The 17,860-nt window shown below is 38.0% G+C and overlaps 1 protein-coding gene across 5 annotated transcripts in view; it reads left to right on the forward strand.

The window, feature by feature from the left end:
• PPM1L (protein phosphatase, Mg2+/Mn2+ dependent 1L) overlaps nucleotides 1-17,860 on the forward strand; it is a 173,504-nt gene that overhangs the window by 147,460 nt on the left and 8,184 nt on the right. The gene's annotated exons all lie outside the window — the stretch shown is intronic.

Genomic DNA, 17,860 nt, shown 5'->3' on the forward strand with positions numbered 1-17,860 from the left:
TTTGTAGAACTGTAATGTTAGCCACTACGTAATGCAATCTAGAAATTGTGATAATTCAGCCAATTTTTGCTAAGCTAGCATTACACTGATTTCTTTTCACAGCACTTGGAACATCTTATTATAGGATGGCTGCACAAGGTAATTTACAAGAGATATAGCTAGTCTTTCTTTGCCTAGTAATCATTTCGAAAAGATTAAGAATCCATTGACTTCAACTCCACAAATTTTCTTTCGCTGTTAGTAAGGTGTTATAAGGAACTGGTGACATGAGCCTAATTATTTAATCTTCATGAATGCAGAATTCTCCTGAATAAGGATGTTTACAGAATTCAAGTTTTGTTAATACTGATACAAATTAATTTGATAATTTTATTTATTTATATTTCAAATTTGTCACCACCCATCTCACTACAAAGTGACTCTGGGTGGTTTACAGTAAAAACAGAATAAACATCGATTAAAATAGATAAATATTAATTAATTAAAATATGCTAAAAACAAACTTCCTATATGATACTTCCAAGAGGCTGATGTTAATAAACTCAGGGAGCGTTGTCAAGGCACAAGCCATCCCCAGGGTCGGTTGTATCTTTCCTCGCCCCACACAACTTGGCAGAGCCAAGTCTTCAATTCCCTCCAAAAAATTGGGAGGGTAGAGGCCTGCTTCACCTCTGGGGGGAGAGTATTCCATAGGGCAGGGGCAATGGCAGAGAAGGCTCTCCTCCTAGGACCCGCCAGTCGACATTCTCTCACTGACGGGATCCGCAACATGCCTTCTCTGCCGGACTGGGTGGGACAGGTTGATGAAATGGTGGTGAGGCGATCCTCAGGTAACCTGGACCCATGCCATGTAGGGCTTTAAAGGTGATAACCAACACCTTGAATTGGACCCAGAAACAAACTGGAACCCAATTCAGCTCCCGCAGCAAAGGGGTTACATGTGTCATCCTTGGGGCACCCAAGGTTGCCCACACGGCCAGATTTTGAACCAGCTGTTGCTTCTGGATACTCTTCAAGGGTAGCCCCATGTAGAGCACATTGCAGTAGTCTAAATGAGACATGACCAGGGCTACCCTACTTGTGCTATTCCTCCCGAGAACATAACTTCCACACTTTCCATCTGTTCCAACAAAGTTGTTAGACCCCCCAAAAATGTTTTAATTAACATTAATAATTTGAGAGAAAACATATTTACAAATACATATTCCAGTGTAATTTTGTATATAATTTAAATATTACAAATCAATGTGGCAAAGCAGCAGATTGATGGATAAACTTATATAAAATTAGTGAAGCTGACAAGTGGGCTCCTAAAGGCATATAGAGCTCACATGCTGGCAACCATCTTCTTTCAGTGGAAGGGATTACATGTCAAACAAATGTTTGATTAGAGGTGTCACTTCCAGGTAGAGGTGAACAGGACACCGAATTTGGCAGGAGTCCTTTGTATTTAGCTACTGCTATACAGGTGCAGCTGTATCTTAGGAGCATAGGCAGTGTCTTAATAATTTCAAATCCTGTGCACAAAAGAGCTTTTCAAAGAAACATTTGGCACTGTGTTACGAAACATCTGTGATGGAGGATGATTGTGTTCTATCAAGTCACTGTCGACTCCTAGCAACCACACAGATAGATTTTTTCCATGACAATCTATCCCTAACCTGGTCTATCAGACCTTCCAATGGTGCATTCATAGCCACCGAAACTGAGTCCATCCACCTTGCCACTGGTCATCCTCTTGTTCTCTTTCCTTCCACCCTCCCTTAGCCATAATTGTACACATCTAGGAAATTTGCTCTTCATAAAAAAATTGGGTAGCTTTCATTAGTGTTCAGTAAATTGTTGCAAAAGGATGAATGCCTATCTATCTATCTATCCATCCATCCATCCATCCATCCATCCATCCATCCATCCATCCATCCATCCCCACTTATGAATCGTGAATGCCCAGGGGAGTTAAAAGTATAATTCCTAGGCAGAAGAATATTCTCAATCATAATCAGTGAAGGTCAGACAAGAGCAACTTTTCTTGAGCGGAAAGGTATTATCGTTTTAATTCCATATCTGGTTTGGCAGACTAAAAATATAGCACCAAGCCACTTCATATAAGATTGGCAAATAGCTAAAAAAAGAGCATATATATGTCAGGATGAAAGTTAAAAATGATCACTCATCATCATCATCCAAAGTGCAGTACAGATCAAAAGAAAAACACAATAGCTGATGCCTTTTAGTAAAATTTGTTACCATAGTTGGAAAAAATGCTATCAGATTCCTGAGTTCTTTACTTCTATATGGAGAAATACCTGGGACTGTAATCTGCCATGCAATACTGCAAGATATAAAAAGACCTGAACAAATCGAGTGCTTGGGGACATCCAGGACCATAACCTGGTAGCTGTATCTGACGGTCATGTGAATCAAATGTCAGGTTCAAAAGAATCAGCATTGACGTAACGGTATCATACTGACATAATTAGGGGTGTGGGGGGAAGTTTACAAAATAGAAAATGCTAACACAACAATTCTCAAAAATTACTCCCATGGAGTCTAATAAAGCTTATCCCCAAATAAATCGGAAAGCCTGGCTACTTAAACTTTGTAGAGGTGGTTTTTCCCCCCCTATTGTCTAATAGACTTAGCATAAAGACAGTCATGACAATGCATCTTTTTCTATAACAGATGGAGGCGCAGACAGGAAGCAGGGTAACGTGTGTTAGGAAGCTAGATCCCAGCAAGATACTAATCTCCACTTTCTGGTTTTGATGATGATGTCTTTGTGAGAAAGTAAAAACCATGCAGTAATTCATGCAGGCTTGATTATTGCTACATTAATTTCTCTATGATTTCATAGTTTGCTTTATTAAAAGAAAGGTTTTATCAGCTTGTTGCAGAGCCTGATTATGGCTGGGAGGGAATAACTGGCCCAAGGTCACCAGGTGGCTTCCATGCCTAAAGAAAGACTAGAACTTGGGTCTCCCCACTCCTAGTCCAGCACTTTAACCACAATTCCTTGCTGGCTCTCTGTCATGATTTAAGAGTAGTTTATACTGATGTTGTATTTTGAAATCTCCTTGGTAGTAACATGAGTGTACTATAAAGTTTTAACACTAATGGTGTCATCATCACAATCCTGTTTGCTGGTATTTTTTCAGTCATTAGTTATAAATGTCTTGGTCTAGAAAGGAAATCTAGAAATACATTGTCATTTTGAAAAAACCAAGGTAATTTGGTTTATCTTCTTGCCTAAGAATAGCTTTGCATGAAGGGAAAGGAAGGAGTATTGATTAGCAGTCAATATTTCTAAAAAAATGAATTGGTCCTGAGTGGCTTAATATTCTTTGTCAAACTAGTAACATAAACTGGTTTAATGTCATTGCATGGAGGGGGCAAGTTTCTCAAAATGAAATTACTAGCATCTTAAACTGTGATTCCCAGAATCCTTTGAGAGTACTGTTAATAAAAGAGTATGGAAAAGGTAAAAAAGTTTTTACTGTTTTACTGTTTTAGTAGCTCTTGTTGTTGTCTTGTGTTATCAGGAGGCTGTTTATAGAAAAAGTACCCCTTCTGACATGTTTTTTTTTTCAGTTGCTTGCATAACATCCTATAGCTACAGTATTACGGTAAAGTATTTAGTTTGCTAGTTCGGGTTCATATTTTCTCTTCAATCCATTAAATCCACCCCAAAAAGCGTTTCATATATTGTTTTCCTAGGCTGCGTTACCAAGTCTGTGGCTTGCAACTGATGCCAGCAACCTACAAATTTTCCATTTCTCTCTTCCAAATACTCTGAGTCTTCAGTGTTTACCTCCAGTTCTGCATTTAAGGCATTAAAGAATCCCAAATTACTTGATGGCTAAGAAAATCTGGAATGTTTTCCCATTCCTATCATTCATCAGTTTCTAAAATTGATGAAGGGCAAGGGCAAAGTTATACGTTTTCAGATTTGCAACATAGCAATTGACACAACTGTGTCCTAGCTTGGCTGTCATACCCAAATGGAATAATTTAGCCTAGGGTTAGAGTGAAGAGCTTTTTTCAACATTAATGAATGTTTCAGCACCTTTTTTAAAAAAAAGTTTGTATCATATAATTCAAGAAACCAGCCTAAACCAATATTTGGGATATAATCAGTATTTCCTATCTCTTCACCTTCATGTTAGGGAAATGCCACACCTGCTTTTACAGACCTAAAGCGTTTCAGACACGAAAGGCTCAGGATTAAACCAGTCTAGAATCCATTTCTGATGTAGAGATTTATCTCGGGTATTAAGAGGATCTGAAAATAGGAAAAGCTTTATTTTTGCATGTCTCTAGATCCCCAGAGAAAACCAATAGCCATGTCCAGGCACAGACAAGAAAGTAGGGAAGTGCATGCTGATCAACTCTAGTTAGCAGAAGTTCCAGCTTTTGAACTTAACTAATTATTTTATTTTTTATAACATCTACTGTTACGGATTTATTCTGTCAAGTTCTCACATCAACTTGGGAGTTAAAAAAAAAACTTCATGAAAATCTGTATTAATTTTATAAGCATTCCAGGTAGCTCCATTCTTCCTCTTCTTTTACATTTTGTTTCCACAGAGCATACTCTACCTTCTTTAAAATGGTTTTGGGAGCCTTTCCCCTCTCCCCCACCCTGCAAAAAAAAAAAAAAATCAAAACCCCCATCTCACCCTACTTGTACAATTACGCTTTTATTTTCAGTAGCCTCATTTTGCTACTCAGCATCTGAGCTTGTTATTAGAATGGTTTTATTCCTAATGTATTGGTATTTTTACCTTGTATTTCTGTTTTTTCCAGCTAGAATTTATTTTACATTCTTATTCCAAGCTGTCCCAATGGCTATAGAAAGCCAAATTGGTGGGAAGGAAATGAAAAAAATAAACTGTAACAGCAGAGAGCTGCCGAATTGTTCTCTGGTCAACTAAATTAATTTATGTTAAGAAGTGTGCCTTCAAGAGAGAATCTTCTTGTTCACCCGTTGTTAGAAAGTCTGCTAGGGCACATCATTTAAAGAGTATTATTTTAGGTGGTGGTGGTGTTCTTGCTGTTGTTGTTTTAAAGCAGAGGGATTTTTCCAGGCTTAGAGTCTTACTTTATTGTAAGTAGTGAACTGCAGATCATTTTGTGCATCAGTGGAATGGAGTATCTTCATGCAGGGCATGGCTAATTGGTTGGAATGAGTGCCCCACATTGTATCATGCTGTCCCAAATTACATATATCTGCAGTCCAGTTTGCATTCTTCAGTTGCACATCTATTGTGTAATCAATCCTCCATTATTTTTTGTGACCAGTAGTTTGTTTACACTTCTGCTACTTAGCAGCTATATAATAATCAGAAAGCAATCATTAGATGTGCATATATTTAAGTTTCCAGAATTGTGTATATGTTTTATTTTCTTCCTTTCTTTCAAAGCCAGATGGCTAGCCTAGTCTCTGTGAAAGTGGACTGCATTTTCCCGAGAGTTATATATCACTTGAGCCAGTGCTAACTCCCTCTTCATAATCTCAATTTACTAAACTAATATGCTAAGTTTTGTCATTAGATTGTGTAATTATGAAACAATAGGAGAACAAACAACTTCCTATTATGTCCACCAGCAGGCCTCTGTGACAAACTAATCTCTAAATAATTTGTGTCTTGGGAAGATTTTGCATGTCTTGTAATAATCTATCTCAGGTAAACATCTGGTTTTTTTCTCTTGGACTGCCTCTTCAACTAGTTTCTACATACTGTTTAGTCTAACAGAACACCATTTCCTTTGAAGCCATTCTTATCTCTAAATCTTTGGCCAAGGTTGACTAACTTAACCTGACTAACTTCACACTCCATGCTTTCTTGTTCATTGCACAGAATCTTAGACCAATTGGGGTGGCCTACAAATATTGTAGATAAATAAATGCCTGGTCATAGTTTGATTAATCATAGTTTGGTGTTTCAGACAACTTGGATTAATTTTTCATAGTAAATTTTAAAACAGAATGAACAACTTGAGGCCCCAGGGCAATGTGTAGTCTCCAAATCTACTTCTTGCAGCTCCAGGACTCTTTCCAACCCAGTTGCTAAAAATACAAAGATTGTTTCCCCACCATTTAAAGTGAGAAACGCAAGAAAAACTTGTGTGAGCCCTAAAATAGATTTCCAATGGGTTAAAAAACAAAGACCTAGCTCTCCAGACCTGGCTGGGCAGTGGGGGAGGGAAAACCAGAAAATTTTGGCATCCGCCCATTGCAAACTTCTTATAAGTGTTGGTGTGAATCTGGCTGTCAAAAGATTGTCCACTCTTACAGTGACCCATGCTTTAAAACCCAGTGTCTTAATTCACATAATATGCTAAGCCAAAACCAAAGAAACCACATGATGACTTATTGTGTAATGTGAATTCAGGCAACATTTTAGGTAGTTAACACACAAGACCTCTGGCCTACATTCATAGAGATCATCAAACCATATAATATAGAAGAAGCAGGACATCAGGGAAGCATCAGCACCTGTTCCTAGCTACCTTTCACCCATCAATTTATACACTCAGAATAAGAGTGTGAAAGTGAGAGTGAGTTGGTACACTGAGAAAGGTGCATAAGTCATTGGTATCTTCTCCCCCCCCCCCCCATCTTTAACAGGCTATTTCCTAAGGTGACCACCCCTAGTTTGTCCATTTGTTGTTAGACAGATCCAGGGAAGAATGGGGCTGAAGGGATGAGAAGCCTTAATCCATAATTTTGTCTGCCGTCCCATAAATCTATCCCATCAGTATTTTTTTAAGGCAAAGGGAGAATCCATATAAAAATGTTTATGCATTGTGTGTGTGTGTGTGTGTTTTAAAACCAAACACTGTTTCATAAAGTTGGACAACTGCATCATGTTAATATACAGAATGCATATTAACTCACTTTACTTTAAAATCTGTACATAATTTTCAAGCATCCCTGATCAATAAGCCTGTCACTGACATATAGCAGTGATTTCTAGATAAAACATTTAAATCCGGATATATTGTTCTTCTAAATGCCAGAAATGGAAAAATGAAGAATCGCTATCTTTATGCTCTGTTAGTTTTCAAAGCAGTCACGGCTGGCTTGGAAAACTCTTGTTAGTTGCTAAAATATCTTTGTCCTTTTTAGAGCCTATGGTAGACGTTTCTTCCCAATCCCTCCCAGAATGTCTCTTTGACCATAAATTAGTACATTTTTGCTTTTCATTCTGCTCTGGCAACGTGTACTGTAAGTGTATGTGTCCACACTTCTTCCTCATGCTTCTGATATTTCATGGTTTTTTCATTCTTTAATTCATTGGAGGCTGACCCTTCAGCCTCCCTTTCATTTTAATGGGCTTTGACTCCCATTTCCTTGCTGGAAGGGGGAGGAATTCACTGGGACATACAACAGATCCAAAGACATAGACCCAACATCCTCTCTGCCAGCACCTCCAGCCTGTTCCTTCTGATCATCTGTGAGCTAAGAATGCCAGGCATGATTAAACTTCCTAACATGATTTTCATTGCAAGTATTCAGCATCCATGATACTATCTTCAAAGTAGCAGAATTAAAAAGTCAAGCAGTTCGCGCAGCACTGTACAGATTAACTCTCATTTTTTATTAGCTTCTAATTTGCAGTGTTGAGAAGTCAGATGAGAGGAGGGAAATGAATTATGCAGAATCACCACAGGCATTTTGAAACACTGAAATGATAGCGAAAGACGACAATTTAGCTGGAGGTATTGCTTAGGCAGTTAGCAATAGTAATTAATATTCAGCTTTGGCCAACCAGTGGAAGAAAAGTAATTATCATCCTATCTCTCCCAGCCTGAGTAAAAGAAGCAATAAAGGGCAGGTAGGCAGAAAACAAATTTATGTTTTTATTTTTATTTTTATTTTATGTGGATCTCAGAATGGAAAACTTCAGATTTTTTAGTTCCAAAAGAGGGTTAATGTTTAGTTCCTTTAAACACATTTGGATTTGGTCACCTGGGGTGCATTCATCTCTCTCTTTTGGCAAGATTTTTAAACCATCTACCCAATTATTTTTACATCTTTCTTTTAAGAATGATTGCAGAGAAAAGAGTATGTGCAACTAGAAGGCATATATATTCACCAAAGGATCTTTCTCCAACATGTTGCTAGCCAGAAGTTATCAGCTGCAAGTCTCACCCTATCCAATCAACATAGCCAGTGACTAGCCTTATGAGAACTGTAATCCAGAACATCTGGGGTCCCAGCTGTGCAAGAGCTGTAAGACACTCAATAAAATTCACAAAGTATCTCTATGAAAATTGTAATAGAGAAGTACATTCTGGGCAATTTAAACTTCTTCAGAGCTGCACAGGCATATACACAGTGATGCAGTGATTTTATTGTACCTATTCTATTACTTAAAAGGGTTGAGGGGTAAGACATAAATTATTTCTTTAAACTCAGAGTTTAATGTGCTCAGATAGTTAGTGTGATCCCATGTATTCTTCATAATGAGCTTTCTAAAGCTCTGTGTTAAGGAAACAATTTCAATTTCTCTGTCCTCCAGCCTTTGATGATTAAGCCTTTTGGCATGATCAGAGCAGCAGAAAAAAAGTAGTCTTTGATTAATCCAATAGTGTTTATTTTATTTTCCACTGATGTAGCCCACAGTGAAATTTAAACATTTGCTATAGCCAACACTGCCAGGCCCAATAGGGTTCTGTGGTCCATTTGCTTGTCTTTTTGGCTATCCATGGTATTCTCAGAAGTCTTCTCCAACACCAAAGTTCAAAAGTGTTGGCACTTTTTCTATCCCACTCTTCAAATCCTTGCTCTTATAACTGAGTTCTTCCATCTCCTTGTACCAATAATATAGTCAATTTATAGTCAAGTACTGAATCTGATAATGTCCAGGTATATAGTCATCTTTTCGTTGTTTGAAAATTGTGTTAGCAATGAAGAAATCATTGGATTGGCAGAATCCAGTTGGTAACTCATCCTCCTGCTTCATTTCTATTTCCTAGGCTACATAGTCCAATTATGTTTTCCTCCTTACTTTTTCCAACTTTGGCATTCTAGTCTCCAACCACAAACAGCACATCTTGCTTGCATGTTCTGTTGATTTCAGCTTGAACTTGACTCTAAACTCATCAGCCTCCTCTTTTGCATCAACGGTTGGAGCAGAACTGTCATAGAAAAAGGTTGTCTGCAAAATGTAATTGATATTTTTCAGTCACTGACTACATTATGTCTTTGCTATATCCTTCCTGACTATGAAAGCAATGAAACTTTCTTCTTTGTTTTTCATGTTTTTCATGTCCTGCGTAGTAAGCAGTATGATCTTTTGACTGCAAGGGTCCAATTCCAGTCCATTTCAGTTTGCTGATGGTTGTCAATGTGTGATTGATGCATTTTGTCTTTCAGTGAATTGAGCTTTCCTGTGTTCAGGCTTCCTAGGTTCAATTATGCCACTGTAATTCTGTTTTTGCAGCTTTGAATTTTGTTTTCCTGCATCAGCAGCTAGACATCTCAAAGGCTTTAATCTAGCTATGCCTTAAATGTAATTCGTTGTCTGAAAGATCTTAGCTCTCTTCAGTAGCACATTGAGTGCCATCTGACCTGAGGAGTCCATCATCCAGTTCTTTATTTATAATCACTTTATATTGTCTATCCATGTGGTTTTCTAGGTAAAATTGAGTGCCATCTGACCTGAGGAGTCCATCATCCAGTCCTTTATTTATAATCACTTTATATTGTCTATCCATGTGGTTTTCTAGGTAAAATACAGGAGTAGTTTACCATCGCTTTCTCCCATACAGTATGAAATGATGCCTTTGCCGTTGTTTCTAAAATGCCATTCATCCTCCAGTACCTTCCTATATTGATGTTGCCTGATATAGGTGCCTGTTTGCTGTAGGTGAGCAGCTGATCATTCTTGGGTGACCCTACTGGAAGTAGTTACACTTGATGTAATGCCTAGCATTCTTTGCTCATCACTCCTGGAACACCCCTTCTCCACCACATTGAGGCAGCATAGCAGGACTTGAGAGGGTCAGCAGAGAGCCAGTCTTTTTTGGCCCAGGATGGATTCTTTTTGCAGTCCATTCTTTGTAACTGATCCAGATCCATAATATGAAGGCATCTTATTTTCTTGCTCTTGCTCTTTAACAGTTCCCAGCTTTCATAATCATGGTGTCATTGAAATAAAATAAAATGTTCCAATCCCTAGGCCACATAGTCTTCTTTCAATTTGTCCATGTAGTACTGTTAGCATTTTAACAGCCTCTGTTCCTATGCCTTTAAATGAGGCATTTCATCTGCACCTAGTATTTTTCTTTTTGACAGCTGTCCTATTGCCTGTCATATTACACTTTCAAATGGAGTCAGTTCCTTAATATATTCTCTTTCTACAAATGTTCTGTAACCTCATTTGTAAAGGTTTTCAGTATATTCAGTGTTTCCATTTACCTTTATGAAAGGTCTTCCATTAATCTCTGTTTTATGTATAAAATTCTCTATGTTTTTTTCTGATTTTCTTAAAATGATCTTTTCCTTTTCTATTTGTTGCTATTCTTGATTGAAATATATTCCTTTCCCCTTTCTTGCCTGATGTTGAAAGTCTCTGTTCATTCATATATCCTTCTTGGTGCTTAGCCTTTCATCCTCCATCTTTCTCTGGCTATCACGACAGCTTATTCTGAAAGCCTCTTGATCTTTTCCTCTTTGAAATTTTGGGAATACTTTGGGGCGTGGGGACTTGGGCTTTCACAGTGTGTCTTATTTCTTTCCACTTTTGCCTAAGTTAATTGTACTAAACCTGTTCCACACATTGACCTTATATTCTCATTCTGTGTTTTCCAGGATATATCTTGCTGGCACATCTATTCTTTAATTTTCTAAATTTAACCTGTATATTTGATATTTGTAACTCACCGTTTGCTCCATAATCAGTTGCAGATGTCCTGTCTGACAAGATATCACTTCTCTGGTTTGTATTTCCTATTATGTAGCCTGTTTCATTCTGATACTGTCCATCTGGGGATATCCAGGTGCAGAGTTTCCATTTATATTACTTGAAGCAGTTTTGGGCAATCAGTAATACTTTTTGCAAAATGTCATTCCTGCGTTATTGCATTTACCCAGTCCAAATATTCCTGTGATTCCCACTTCTCTCACTTCTGCATTCTGTTTTTGCATTCTGTAACTTTTGCATTCCACTAAACAAGTGAACAGGAGAGTAAACAGGAATTTGACAACAGAGTTCAGCTGAGGAGAAGGAGGAGGAAGAAGAGAGTAGAAGAGCCAAGGAGGTGGAAATTGCAGACTGACTTTTGTTGCTGGATATTTCTTGACTGCAGCTGACTGCCCATTGTATTGCTGATTACTGCTGATTCCCCATTGTGTGTGATTAGAGTACTGCCTGCTGCTGACCTTGTTGAGCCAGTTTCAGGAGGCATATATGGAATCCAGCTCTCCAGAGAGTATGCTAAGTGAACTAACAGGGAGAGCAAATAAGAGAACAGTTTCTTCTATTCATCAGAGGAACATGGAGACAGAAGGGACTCCTGTTGTACCTGCAAGGAATATACTATGTTTATTTTCCTCCCCGAAGATAAGAACTATACGTGTAGCAAGTACAGACCAATTGCCTTCCTAGAAAAGAAGGTAATGAGACTAGACGCTACAATCTCCACTCCTCAGGAGACAGGAGGAGCTTCTGGAGAGATAATAGCACCAAGAAGCCTCTCAGAAAACCAAAGAAAGCCAAGTGGAGGGGGTGGAGAAATGGAAAAACATGATACAAAGGCCCAAACTTACAAAGAAGAGCTTTTTATACTCTGGAGTTTCAAATAGAGATTCCACGGCCTCACTGTTAATGAAGCATGTGAAGTCCTAGATGAAAAGCAGCTGCCACAAGCTTCTAGGATAGAGGAAGAGGACTCTAGAGGTTCTGCAAATGAAGGGTTCTTCCTTCACCCGGAAGAGGAAGAAGTGATGGGGGAGTGATCAGAGCCCATCTGCTGAAGCAGCAATCTGCCAGCCAGACACCCTATCAGAAGAAGTATACTGCCTTCTTAGGGTACAGGTTAGTTGATAGTTTAAAAGAGGAATGGAGAACCAATGTCCCCCCCCCCCACCAACGTTACTAAACTATCACTGCCCTAGCCAGTTTCACTAAGGGTGAGAATTGATAGGAGTTGTAGTTTAATAGTAAATAAGAAGTAAGACATTATCTTGTAAGACTACAGGTTCTCCATCCTTGGTTTAAATTAAACAGTGTTTCCCCAAATTTTGATGTAATGAGGAACTCTAGGTACTAGTGGAAAAATAAAGTTTCATTCTCCTCCACATAGCTGAAAAAGATATTTTATGTGCATAGCTTATTGTGACTTCTAAAAAAGATACAAAGGACATGGAGCTGAGCTGAGATTTCAAGCTGGAATTTACCAGTTTAAAAACTGACACAACTCTGTATGTACTATGGAGATGCACAAATTCAGGACCAAGTCCCATTTTATTTATGAGGCCTGAGTGCAAAATGATGCTGAGTTTAAATTGAAAAGAGAATATCTTTATTTGGTAGCAGCTGACTTCACTCTTTAGATGGCACGACTTGGCATCACCCCTGGCTTAGGTTTTTCCCTTCCCAGGCCTGAGTAATACATTTTCCTCCGCTTTCTGCTTCATCTCTTCCTCCTCTTTGTACACTCTTGCTAATTAAAAAGACAATTTCTGAGCAACAGCACAGAAAAGAAAGCCTTAAACTGGAAAAGCCCTCTTTGTAATTTCAGGCCGCTGGCAGTCTATTGATCATAGTAATTTATGGAGTCTTTGTTGCCATAACAACGAAAAACATCCAGCTTTTAGGAAGTCAGTACAGTATTTTTCTTTATAAGAAGAATTTGGGTTTTAGGCAGATGGGGGATATGGGTTGAAGTGCAGAAGTATAATCCCTGCAAATGGATAATTTAAATAAATAAATATTAAAATAAATAAATACATAAAATTAAAGGGGTCTGGTCCCAGGAATTAGATGCTACCACTCAACTCTATTGCCTTTATTTGATATCTTGCTAATTATGACTTCATTTTATGTAAGAGGCTCTAGTTGATAATCCTGAAGCCAAGTGTGATTGTAATTTTATGTAACAGAGGTCAAAAAGGGAAAGGTTGTGAATATGAGGATATATAGATATACACATGCATACATACACATATATTCATACACAACCACATGCATACGGTGAGTATAGAAAAGAGTGCTTTCTAATTCTTTGCAAATCCACAAGGCATTTTCTTATCTAGAAAGTTTTCTTTTAATTTCCTTTCTTTTAAAGGAAATTAGATTAAAATCTCTTAGCCTGTGATTTGACTGAAATTTCTGATGGCTTCTTTTCTATCAGTTTCCACAGCAGGCTGCTGTTCAGGTGTTTGTCTGGGATTGTGTTCTCAATTTGAGTACTTTTTATCTTTGGAATTTTCCATTGGACACTTACATGAAATGTGGAGACAACTGAGAAGAGTAACCTTTTTTTTCCCCTATACAAGGTTAAGTGGATTAAATCACAGTAGACAGCAGTGAAGACAAAGCGAAATAGGTTTGCTTCCTCACATATTGGCAGGCTGCTGGATGTGGTCAGTGGCTTCAAAATTTTCATAAATCAAACTGAATATTATTATCCCACTGTTGTATTTTTCCCTTTTGTACACAAGAGTGAAGAAATAAAAAAAAACTTATCCTGCATTAAAAAGTAAATAGCTTTATGCATAGATAGGTAAATTAGAAGCTGCATACAAATGACATTCTGTGCTTGGTTAATGTTAAGTTGGTTTAGTTTTTGTGGCTTAGCAAGTTCAATAGATCGAACCCATTTGTTTAGTTCATGATACAATATATTGTGCAAAAAAAATGGGTTTGATATCAAAGTTAAATATTGGGGGGGAGGCAGTCAAGGTAAAGAGAAAAAAAAAACTTCACAAACGCCTGTGTTAAAGAGCCTGCATATCTTTCTGGAATATCATCTGAGATGGTATTTCTCACTGTACTTTGACAAGCTTTTTCTGGATAGATTTTTAAAAAAAACTAAAACCAAAGAGAGAATGCAGATTGAGAAGACGTTCCTATAAGTGTATTAGGCTGCAACGCTTGTATACACTGAAGTAAAATCTCAAGTCAAGCTTGATTCCTACACACATCTGTGTAATTTTATTGGTGATAATACTTTGTCATTGCCTTCTTTGGGCAATTTTTTTTTCAATATTCCTATCTAACCTACAGCCTTGAGAATCCCTGGTGGTCTGCTGTCCAGGTGCTAACCAAGTTTGACAGTGCCTTCCAGATGGTTTGGGGCTTAGGCTGTGCTGGTTTGGAATTCTAGAAGTTGTACAAGATTGAGGAAGACTGGTATAGAGACTAGGGTTTTTAGGTCTTGGTTGCAAAATTCCAGAAGACATTAGATGGCAGCAGACATCAGAAAACAACGCCATCTAGTAGTCATCCAGTTTTTTGTAGCCTAGATCTGGTAGCCTTGAGACTGAACTATGAAAAAGTGTAATCATACACTTTTATGGTAACAGCTGAACCAACATTCACAGCCAAGCAGTTGTGATACAGGACAATTGCAGCCAGATCTCCCACTGCAAGTGAACATTAATGCTCTAATTTTGTCAAAGCTATAGATCTGGGGCAAGGGATATATAAACCTTTCCTTTACTGTTAGGTTAATTGAAATCTTCCATCTCCAGAGCAACATGGGAGAACAGAGTACTGCAATACAGATGCTAGCCTTCAAATCACTTGTGACCTGGAGCAAAATTTCAGATTTGTTAAATAAAAAACAGTTATTATGGCTGATTCTTATGTCAGCTTTCCCCAGTATGCCACCTTCTTGCTTAGCCAGGAATTCTGAAAGCTGCGATTGCAGCAGATTTAGAGAATATTGACAAACCTTTAGATACATAAATGTCAGCTAGAAGGACCTAACTTTGTCTAGATTTTTTGCCTAGGTCAATAGATGTAAGCAGAGCATGTTGAAGTATAGCTGTTCAGTTGGGCAATGTTGGGCTTCAAGGTTTCGTGACCATTGTCTAGACAACAGATTTCCTGATGTTTTGCCAGCAACTGTGGCTGGCATCTTCAGAGGCAAGGTGGCCTGTTATGCAACCACAGGCAACTAAGCAGAGACTGACTGGCCTCCTGTCTTTATAATCAGGTGTACTGACTTCTGATTGGTGGTTTCTGATTGGTGCAGGTTGGTGAGGGTTGGTCTCTGTTCACTTTTTAAGTTATGTTTAGATACATTTGACTTTGGGGCTGTATCATGGGCTTACTCAAACAGCTGTTCTCTTCCTGTGGTGGAAAATTGGGCATAGAATTTCATCCATCATAATGCATATAATGAATACGTGACCTGTGTGAACTCATCTCTTGCTTTTCCAGCCCCAAATGGAAAGATGATAAAAATTAGGTTTCTATATTGTACATATGGGAGATTCTGTGGCTGCACATATATCACATTACATCATGGTAGAGAAACAGAGGCTGGATAAACCTATCAAGTAGGTGTTCGGTATATTGGCCCTAAGTAAATGCATAGCAAGAACAGGGACAGGGGAAGTAGGTCCGTATGACTGTTTTCAGCTCCAGTATCCCATATTTTCCTGGCTGTTTCTGCAGATCTTTTCATATGAGGTGGAAGATTTGAAGGAGAAACCATCACAAGTAGGCACCTTTGCATAATCAGGAATCCTTATTATATAAGGCTGTGATTGTTCAGGAGCATCCATAGAGATTTAGCCAGCAACACAAACGTTTTCCCTTCAGACCTTCTGTTTAATATGCCATGGTCTAGAGGTGGAGTTAACTGAAGCCAAAATATTGTGGCTGCATCCAGGACACACAGTCTTTCTTCTCCCATCCTATATGTTTTTAGAATTTATGGAAGATAATTTCTGTATTAAATCTGGTTGTTGAAGGTATATCTCAATTTTTGCAGCCCAGTACTAGGATCTGATGATATTTACATGGTGTATTGCTACATAACTTATAATGGCATTCCTTTCATATTGCAAGCTGGAATAGCATCACAATTTTAGGATCTGTCCTTCAACTATGATTCTTTCACTTTATAAATATACATTAATAAGGATTTTAATACCCTCTAAATTGTCTGATAATCCCTCCCCCCAAGTCTCCATTATATGCAAAGACAGATGTCTCAGCCTTTTGAATAATCAGATGTAAATTAACTAACTGAGGTGAAAATTTACCTTGCACTCCTCTGGCTCACTTAAAAGGAAAAGAATGCAAGCATGAAATTAATTTTATTTACCATTAAACGATAAACTGGAACATGAATTGTGATGATGTAAAAATAAATTAATTTTAGCAGTTCTCATATAAGAGGAGTTAAATGTCAGCTGTGTTCCCTAGAAATACTTAATAGCTTTTGAAAATATTGTGTTGTTATTTCGTAAAAGAAACCCTTAAACAATTTGAAAAAAGGACTTCAGGATTTCTATCAGTACATCTCTCTGATGATAGAAGTAAAGGTCTTCTTTTGAGTTCTGTACAACTGAAGTTCCTGCAACACCTTGTGCTTAACCTTGCTTGTTTTTGCAATAATGGTAGACAGAAAAAGTTTAATGCTGGATAGACTCAGAGGCCCATCTAATTAGGTTTGTTGTTCCCACAATGGCCAGCCAGATGCCCTCAAATGCAAGACATGAGCCTATGAAATTCATTAGCCCAAGGCTAATGATCACTAATTTGGATGGCTTTAAAATGGGATCAGATAAAGTCATACCTTAGGTTTGGGGTAGCCTGCATCCAAATATTAGCTGTAGGGAAACAATGATATGAGAGGGGTATGTCTCCATATCCCACTTGTGAACAGTCCAGAGGCATCTGGATGGCCTCTGAGAGAACCAAGATGCCAGACTAAGCTAAGCCCTCGCTTGATCAAGCAAGGCTGTTCTTAAGTTTTTATCGGAATAGGATCCACATGATCATATGCATATTGAGAAACACATTGTCTCTTGTCCTGAAGGTATCATATGATCATCAGTACTCTCTCTGCTTGTTTTCACCACACCATGCATAATTTCGTACACTTGGAATATTCATCTTATTTCTAAGAATGTGAAATGTTTTCTCATAGAAAAGTTGTTCCAGCCTGTGGAACGTTATCTTTGGTCTTTTATGCGTGTTTCCAGCCCCCCCCCCCCGTGTGTGGGTGTGTATTTCTTTATGTTTATTTGCAATATGGTCACTATACCTATTCTTAGCTTGCACTATAGGCATAAAGGTCTTATAATGACCATTTTAGTTTGTGAAGAAAGATGATTAATCTATATTTTCTGCATATACATTGTTCTACTTGACTAGGTGTCAAAACTCCACCAATCTTCATGTTTAATAAAGATTGTAATAAATCATCTGTGAGAACTGCCAATAAAACATTTTCACAACAGGGTGTAACACATGCACAAAAATTATCAGTGGTACTTTAACAACTCATAACGATAGAAAATTTTCATCTGAACTTTAAAAACTGGATTTGCAATCTGATTCATAGCAAATGACTAAATTATGCAAATAGAGAAATAATAGCACAGCATGGAATGAGAACCAATAGAAGTGTGACACGGTCATTGAAAGAGGGTGAGTTTGCAAGCAGATTGGGGGCCATGTTGTCCAGATAAGATCCATGGCCAGAAGTTCGCTATAGGATTAACCTGCCTTTATTGGGCAATGTCACTTAGAATGGTTAAATATCCAGCAGCTACCTATCTTGATGACATTCATTTTGACAGGGATCAAGAGGGTTACACCTGTCCCAGATATAATTTATTCCTACATCTTGTAAAATGGAAGCTGCTGTCAATCATGCACAGCTACAA

Source organism: Python bivittatus, unplaced genomic scaffold, assembly GCF_059951505.1.
Source record: "Python bivittatus isolate LINGU-HERP-01145 unplaced genomic scaffold, Pbiv_v1 ctg000980_np1212, whole genome shotgun sequence".
NCBI classification, from domain to species: domain Eukaryota; kingdom Metazoa; phylum Chordata; class Lepidosauria; order Squamata; family Pythonidae; genus Python; species Python bivittatus.